The following is a 9,481-nucleotide window of genomic DNA, read 5'->3' on the forward strand; positions in this document are numbered from 1 at the left end:
TACAGCATATTCAAATGAATAATAACAACTTTCAAAAATTTGATTCAAATATGAATACATAGGTTCAGAAAGATCGGAGACTACAAAAAAGGTTAATACTGCATAAAACTATCCCACAACAAACAAGAATCAAACTCTCGCTCCCAGTCACCACTGCTAGCTCGCTCACCTTGTTCTGCGGCTCCAATATCCCACTCCTCCACCCATCGCAATAGAAGAAGTGATCGCCATGCTGGTCATTGACAATGGCTCTGGCATGTGCAAAACTGGCTTTGCTAGGGATGGCACTCCCCGAGCCATGTTTCCCTCCATCATGGGGTGCCCCCAACACCAGGGCGTGATGGTGGACATGGGCCAGAAGGACTCCTAAGTGGGCAATGAAGCCCAGAGCAAGCGCAGCATCCTGACCCTGAAGTACTCCATCAAGCATGACATCGTCACCAACTGGGACAACATGGAGAAGATCTGGCACCACTTCTACAATGAGCTGCATGGGGCCCCAGAGGAGCAGCCAGCACTGCTAACCAAGGAACCCCTGAACCCCAAGGCCAACAGAGAAAAGATGACTCAGATTATGTTTGAGACCTTCAACACCCCAGCCATGTATGTGGCCATCCGAGATTTGCTGTCCCTCTATGCCTTTGGGTGCACCACTGGCATTTTCATGGACTCTAGACAGAAGGTCACCAACATGGTGCCCTTCTAGGCGATCTAATCCCTTCCCCATGTCATCCTGCATCTGGACCTGGTTGGCTGGGACTTGACTGAGAACCTCATGAAGATCATCAACAAGCTAGGCTACAGCTTCACCACCACACCCAAGTGGGAAATCATGCATGACATCAAGGAGAAGCTATGCTAGATCTCCCTGAACTTCAAGCAGGAGATGGCCACTGCCACATCCTCATCTTCTCTGGAGAAAAGCTATGAACTGCTCGATGGCCAGGTCATCACCATTGACAACGAGTGGTTCCAGTGTCCGGAGGTGCTGTTCCAGCCTTCCTTTCTGGGCATGGAATCTTGCAACATCTGAGAGACCACCTTCAACTCCATTATGAAGTATGACGTGGACATCCGCAAAGACCTGTATGCCAACATGGTACTATCTGGCAGCAACACGGTGTACCCAGGCATTGCTGACAGTATGCAGAAGGAGATCACTGCCCTGGTGCCCAGCATCATGAAGATTAAGATCATTGCACCCCTACAGTGCAAGTACTCAGTTTCGATCGGTGGCTCCATCCTGGCCTCAGTCTCCACCTTCCAGCAGATGTGGATTAGCAAGCAGGAGTATGATGAGTTGGGCCCCTCCATCATCCACCACAAATGCTTCTAAATGGACTGAGCAGATGTGTAGCATTTGCTGCATGGGTTAATACAGAAGTATAAATTTGCCCTTGGCAAATGCATACACCTCATGCCAGCCTCATGAAACTGGAATAAGCGTTTGAAAAGAAATTGTCCTTGAAGATTTTATCTGATATCAGCACTGGATTGTAGAACTTGTTGCTGGTTTTGACCTTGTATTCAAGTTAACTGTTCCCCTTGGTATTTGTTTAATACTGTGTACGTATCTTTGAGTTCAAACTTTAGTGCATGTGGCTTGGTCACTTCATGACTGCTGAGGTAAGAACGTGCTTGTGGAAGACTAGTCTGTGGCTTGGTGAGTCTGCATGGCCAGTAGCCTCTGATCTGTGCAGGGTAGTAATGTGTCAGGACTTAGTGTTCTGGGATGTCTCTAGAGGATGGCAAGGGCTTCTGAACCAGTTACTTCTGTCCTGACTCTCTGTCAGGGTTGGAAAGTGCAAGCCATAGGACCCAGTTTCCTTTCTTAGCTGATGTTTTCTGCCAGAACACTGTGGGCTGTCACTTGCCTTGAGTTGGAAGCAGTTTGCATTTACACCTGTAAATGTATTTATCCTTTTAATTTACATAAGGTTTTTTGTATGAAATTCTCAATTCTTTAAAGAGATGACAACAAATTTTGGTTTTCTACTGTTATGTGAGAACATTAGGCCTCAGCAACACATCACTGTATAAGGAAAAATAAAAGTGTTGCCAAAAAAAAAGAATCAAGCTCTCAAAGTTTGAGAAATAAAGAAAATTCTAAAAGCACTAAGGGAAAATAAACAAAAAAATGGAGGGGCTTGAAATCATTCGGCAAAAGACTTGTCAACAATAGGCTTTTAAGGAAGACACAATAATAAAAGATATAAATTGTGATGTCAAAAATGTAACTGGAACAGAGGGTAAATGTCTAGAGTTTTTATGTGACAAAAGTTTTCAGCTTAAGCTAGTTGATTATTAACTAAGATGTTTTCTCTGAGCCTTTGATGACATCAAAAGCTATAGCGGCAACACTAATGATAAAAACAAAGCAGTCAAATCTTATCACTACTGAAAATAATTAAATGCTAAACATTTAAAAGCAGACATGAGAGGAAGAAAGGAAAAAATGATGTATGACTCAATCAGAAACAACTAACAAGATAACAGTAGTAAGAACTCACTTATCAATAATTATCTTGAATGTAAATGAATTAAATTATGCAATTAAAAGATGTGGAGTGACCAAATACATTTTAAAAATGGGATTCAACTACACATTACCTATGAGACCCACTTAATCTTTAAGGACAAACATAGGCTGAAGGAATAGAAGAAGATACTGCTATGCAAATGGTAATAAAATGTTAGGAGTGGCTATACTCCTATCTATAAAAGAGATTTCAATTCAAAACCTGTCATAAGACCAAGAAGGTCATCGTTTAATAATAAAGCAATGAATTCATCAAAAGGTTTTAACAATTATATGTATACATCTGCACTCAACATTGGAGCACCTAAATATTTAAAGCAAATATAAATAGAAATGAAGAAAAAATAGCAATAAAATAATGTAGGAAATTTCAGCACCTCAATTGAAACAAGGAATAGATAAACTTAACAGAAAATTAATAAGAAAATGCCAGACTTGAATTGTACTTTTAACTAAATGAACCCAACAGACATATACAGAACTTTTCATCGTGTAGCAGCTGAATATATATTTTGCTGTAACACACCTGGAGGATTCTCTAAGATAGACCATATGCTAGGCCATAAATCAAGTCTTAACAAAGCAAGATGGCTAAAAACATACTTAATATTTTTTCAGACAGTCATAGTAGCAAACCAAAAATCAGTAAGGGAGAAATCTTAAAAAAAAAATCACAAATAATGAATTTTTATTTTTTTTTTGAGACAGAGTCTCCCTCTGTTGCGCAGGATGCAATGCAGTGGCACAATCTTGGCTCACCACAAGTTCCACCTCCCAGGTTCACGCCATACTCCTGCCCCAGCCTCCCGAGTAGCTGGCACTATAGGCGCCCACCACCACCCCCAGCTAACTTTTCATAGTTTTACTAGAGACGGGGTTTCTCTATGTTAGTCAAGATGGTCTCAATCTCCTGACCTCATGATCTGCCTGCCTTGGCCTCCCAAAGCGCTGAGATTACAGGCATGAGCCACCACCCCCCAGCCTACATGACATTTTAAAAACATTGCTCCTAAATAATGAATTGATGAAACAAAAGATAAAAAAATATATATTCTTAAATATCTTGAGACAAATAATAGTTGAAACAACATACTTAAACCTATGGTGTGCAGTGAAGCAGCATTATCATGGAATATTATAGCAATAAATGCATACATTTAAAAAAAAAGATACCAAACAAGCAACATCTCATTGTATCTAAGAAACTAGAAGGAAAAACGACTAAATTCAAAATTAGCACACTGAATAAAATAATAATTAAAACAGAAACAAACCAAATAGGGAACATAAACATCTGATGAGAAAAAAAATAAAAGACAGCCAAATTTTAAAGCAATACGTAAAGTTATCTCTCTTTGCAGATGACAAACTCCGATATGTAAAAGCAGCTCAAATATTCTATTTAAGAAACTGTTACAACCAATGAACAAATTTGGTAACGTCATTGTATAAATAATTACCTAACTGAAAAAGAATTCAAGAAACTCATCTGACTTATAAGCATATGAAAGCAATTAAATACTTTAAAAAAAGGTAACCAGAAAGTAAAAGATCTCTCCATTGAAAACTATGAGACATTGATAAAAGCAATTTAAGAAGACAAAAATAAATGGAAAGATTGTCTATGCTTCTGGATTGGGAGAGTTAATATTGTTAAAATATTTATAGCATCAAAAGCAATACACAGATTCAATGTGATCCAACAAAATTTCAATGGCATTCTTCACAGAAATAGAAAACAAATTATAAAACTTGTAGAGCTATATAGAGAGCCATAAATTGTGAAAACAATTCTTGAGAAACAAAAAAGAAGTAGGAAGAATCACATGACCTTATTTGAAATTGGCATGAACACAGAAACATGACCAAATGAACAGAACAGAACTTCCAAGCATATGTAGTCAGTTAGTTTTTGAAATCTGCAGGAAAATGATAAAATGAGAAGAGGGATCATGTTTTCTATGAGTAGTGCTGGGAAAACTAGATTTCCACATGCAAAAGAAAAAAATTGGATCCACATTTTACATCATACACAAAAGTCAAATGAAGATGAGTTGAAAAATCCTAAATGTAAGACTGCAACCTCTAAAACACCTAGAAGAGAACACAGAAAAAAGCTCATGAACGATGGCCTTGATAATAATTATTTTGAATACCATATAAAAACTCAGTCCACATAAACAAAAACAAATAAGCAAGACTACATCAAATGGAAAAGGAATCAATCGACCAAATACAATAACCTAAATATTGGGGAAACTATTTTCAAGCTATATATCTGATGATGGGTTAAGATCTAAGGTTTATGAAGAAATTGTATGTGGGAAAGAAAGTTTCTGGGGTGCCAGTTGATTTGATCTCCCCTGTGTGAGACACCCATGGGGAGCCATGGGTGGCTTGTGAGGAGAAAATCTCCTTACTGCCTTCATGTCTTTTTCCCTGAGAGCACAACCGCACAGCGCATTCCACTGGTTGCTCAGGGAGATAACACCCTCTTGAAGCAGTGGAGTATAATCAAACGTCTTGGCTCTTCCTGAAAGCTGTTGCCACCCATTTCAGTCCTGATAAGTTAAAGATCTTAAGTAGTTTAGCCACACGCCTTTGCTCAAGGGAATTCACAGAAACCGCCAGTGCTATACATCTTACTCAATGACTGACGAGTTCTCCTTCACTGATTAATCCTTTTCCTCATTCCTTCCTCCCCCTCCCATCTACCCTAAGAACAAAGAGCTTGTAAACCACTAAATTAGGTGGAGCCTGAGAACTTTGGGCCGTGAGCAAGCCTCCGATGCTCCGGCCCCCTGGACCTGCCTTTTAAATGCTTATTCTCTCTCTTTCTAAGTTCTTTGTCTCCCCCAGACTCAAGGTACCTGCGGGGTGTTATGAGACTCTTTTCCCCAACATTGTACAACTCAACAGTAGCAAAACAAATAAATATATTAAAAGCTGAGCCAAAACTCTGAATTGACATTTCTCCAAGGAACATATAAAAATGGGCAACAGGTGTTGAAAAACTATTCAACATATTAATCATCAGAAAAAAATTAAATCAAAGGTACGTTGAGACATTACATAACTCACATCATAATAGCTATTATTAAAAACTCAAAAGATCACAAAGGTTGGCTAGGATGTATTGAAAATGAAACTCATGTACAGTGTTGTTGGTAATGTGTAACAATTATAAAAATCGGTATGGAGGTTTCCAGAAAATTAAAAATAAAGCTACTTATGCCTCAACAACTCTTCCTTTAGACATATAACCAAAGGAAATCCCTAACTCATAGAGATATTTGCACTCTCATGTTCATTGCAGCATTATTAACAATAGCTAAATATGGAAACAATCTTATTGTCCAGTACAAAGAAATATTATTTACCCTAAGCAAGAATGAGATCTTGCCATTTGCCCCACCATGGGGGAGCTTGGGGGTAACTATGCTAAGTGAAATAAACCAGGCACAGAAAGAAAAATATTTATAATCACATATATGCAACAGAAGGGAGGGCGGTGCCAGGCTTTTTTTTTCTTAATGAGTTCTCAAAGGCTAATAAAAAAAGATCTCCCTCCTTATCACAAGAATGACACTAAGCTCTTCATAAATTATCCACCCCCAAGACCTGAGCATCTCCCACTCAACCTCTCCTCCAACACTGGGGGTCAAATTTCAGCATAAAGTTTGTAAAAGAAAATACCAAAACTATTGCAGTAACTATGTGAGATTAGAAATATGTTAATTTGCTCCAGTATAGTAGCCTTTGAAATCGCAATATGTATCCCATAGTATATGTCGTACACATGAAATGAACATAATAGGATGCATTTTTATTTATTTATTTATTTTTAAAATTTTATTTACTTTAATTTCCAGGGTACATGTCTACAGTGTGCAGGTTTGATACATAGGTATTCGTGTGCCATGTTGGTTTGCTGCACCCATCAACACATCATTTATATTAGGTATTTCTCCTAATGCTATTCCTCCCCCAAATCCCTACCCCCCCACTCCCTGACAGGCCCTGGTGTGTGATTTTCCTTGCCCTGTGTCCAATTGATCTCATTATTCAATTCCCACCTATGAGTGAGAACATGTGGTGTTTGGTTTTATGTCCTTGTGAAAGTTTGCTGAGAATGATGGTTTCTAGCTCATCCATGTCCCTGCAAAGGACATAAACTCATCTTTTTTAATGGCTGCTTAGTATTCAGTGGTGTATATGTGCCACATTTTCTTAATCCAGTCTATCATTGATGGACAATTTGGGTTGTTTCCAAGTCTTTGCTATTGTAAATAGTGCCACAATAAACAAATGTGTGCATGTTTCTTTATAGCAGCATGATTTATAATCCTTTGGCTGTATATCCAGTAATAGGATTGTGGGGTCAAATAGTAATTCTAGTTTTAGATCCTTGAGGAATCACCACACTGTCTTCCACAGTAGTTGAACTAATTTACTCCCACTAACAGTGTAAAAGTATTCCAATTTCTCCACATCTACTCCAGCAACTGACTTTTTAATGATCGTCATTCTAAGGGGCATGAGACGGTATCTCATTTTGGTTTTCATTTGCATTTCCCTGATGACCAATGATGATGAACAGTTTTCCCTGCACCTCTTGGCTGCATAGATGTCCTCTTTTGAGAAGTGTCTGTTCTTATCCTTTGCCCACTTTTTGATGACTTTTTTTTTATATAAATTTGTTTGTATTCTTTGTTGATTCTGGATATTAGTTCTTTGTTGGATGGGTAGACTGCCAAATTTTCTCCCATTCTGTAGATTTCCTGTTTACTCTGATGGTAGTTTCTTTCACTGTGCAGAAGCTCTCTAGTTTCATTAGATCCTATTTGTCTATTCTCACTTTTATTGCGATTGCTTTTGGTGTTTTAGTCATGAAGTGCTTGCCCATGCCTGTGTTCTGAATGGTATTGCCTAAGTTTTCTTCTAGGGTTTCTATAGTTTTAGGTTTAACATTTATGTGTTTAATCCATTTTGAATTAATTTTTATGTCAGGTGTAAGGAAGGGATCCAGTTTCAGCTTTCTACAAATGGCTAGCCACTTTTCCCAGCACCATTTGCTAAATAAGGAATCCTTTCCCCATTTTTTCTTTTTGTCAGATGTGTCAAAAATGAGATCATTGCAGATGTATGGTGTTATTTCTGAGGCCTGTCTTCTGTTCCATTGGTCAATATATCTGTTTTGGTACCAGTACCATGCTGTTTCGTTTACCATAGCCTTGTAGTATAGTTTCCAGTCAGGTAGCATGATGCCTCCAGCTTTGTTGTTTTTGCTTAGCATTGTGTTGGCAATGTGCTTCTTTTTTGGTTCCATATAAACTTTAAAGTAGTTTTTTTCCAATTCTCTGAAGAAAGTCATTGGTAGCTTGATCAGAATGGCATTGCATGTATAAATTACTTTGGGCACTACGGCCATTTTCAAGATATTGATTCTTCCTATCTATGATCATAGAACATTCTCCCATTTGTTTGTGCCCTTTTTTATTTTGTTAAGCAGTGTTTTGTAGTTCTCCCTGAAGAGGTCCCTCACATCCCTTGTAAGTTGGATTCCTAGGTATTTTATTCTCTTTGAAGCAATTTTGAATGGGAATTCACTCATGCTTTGCCTCTCTGTTATTGGTGTATAGGAATGCTTGTGATTTTTACACACTGATTTCATATCCTGAGACTTTGCTGAAGTTGCTTATCAGCTTAAGTAGATTTTGGGCTGAGACAATGGAGTTTTCTCAATATACAATCATGTCACCAGAAAACAGGGACAATTTGACTTCCTCATTTCCTAATTGAATACTCTTTATTTCTTTCTCTTACCTGATTGCCCTGGGCTGAACTTCCAACACTATGTTGACTAGGAGTGGTGAGAGAGGGCATCCTTGTTTTGTGCTGGTTTTCAAAGGGAATGGTTCCAGTATTTGCCCACTCAGTATGATATTGACTGTGGGTTTATGATAAGTAGCTTTCATTATTTTAAGATACGTTCCATGAATACCTAGTTGATTGAGAGTTTTTTAGCATGAAGGACTACTGAATTTTGTCAGAGGCCTTTTTTGTATCTGTTGAGATAATCATGTGGATTTTGTCATTGGTTCTGTTTATGTGATAGATTACATTTATTGACTTGCATAAGTTGAACCATATTTACATTTCAGGGATGAAGATGACATGATAGTTGTGGATAAGCTTTTTGATGTCCTGCTGGATTCAGTTTACTGGTATTGTACTCAGGATTTTCACATCAATGTTCATCATGGCTATTGGTCTAAAATTATCTTTTTTTGTTGTGTCTCTGCCAGGCCTTAGTATCAGGATGATGGTGATCTTATAAAATGTGCTAGGGAGGATTACATCTTTTTTTTATTGTTTGGAATAATTTCAGAAGGAATGCTACCAGCTCCTCTTTGTACCTCCAGTAGAATTCAGCTGTGAATCCATCTGGTCCTGGACATTTTTTGTTTGATAGGCTATTAATTATTGACTCAATTTCAGAGCCTGTTTTTGGTCTATTCAGAGATTCAACTCCTTCCTGGTTTTGTTTTTGTAGGGTGTATGTGTCCAGGAATTTATCCATTTAGTCTAGATTTTCTAGTTTATTTACATAGAGTTGTTTATGGTTTTCTCTGATGGTAGTTTGTATGTCTGAGGGACTGGTTGTGATATCCCCTTTATCATTTTTATCGCTTCTGTTTGATTCTTCTCTCTTTTCTTCCTTATTAGTCTTGCTAGGGATCTATCAATTTTGTTTATCTTTAAAAAAAGAAACAGTTCCTAGATTCATTGATTTTTTGAAAGGTTTTTTTGTATTTCTATGTCTTTCAATTCTGCTCTGATCTTCCTTATCTTTTGCCTTCTGCTAGCTTTTGAATTTGTTTACTCTTGCGTCTCTATTTCTTTTCATTGTGATGTTAGAGTGTCAATTTTAGATCTTTT

The 9,481-nt window shown here is 37.8% G+C and overlaps 1 pseudogene; it reads left to right on the forward strand.

Moving 5' to 3' along the window:
* Positions 1–211: 211 nt before the first annotated feature.
* On the forward strand, positions 212–1,577 carry LOC129053505 (actin, cytoplasmic 2-like; annotated as a pseudogene).
* The last annotated feature ends 7,904 nt before the right edge of the window (positions 1,578–9,481 follow it).

This window comes from Pongo abelii, chromosome Y, assembly GCF_028885655.2.
Source record: "Pongo abelii isolate AG06213 chromosome Y, NHGRI_mPonAbe1-v2.0_pri, whole genome shotgun sequence".
Classification (NCBI taxonomy): domain Eukaryota; kingdom Metazoa; phylum Chordata; class Mammalia; order Primates; family Hominidae; genus Pongo; species Pongo abelii.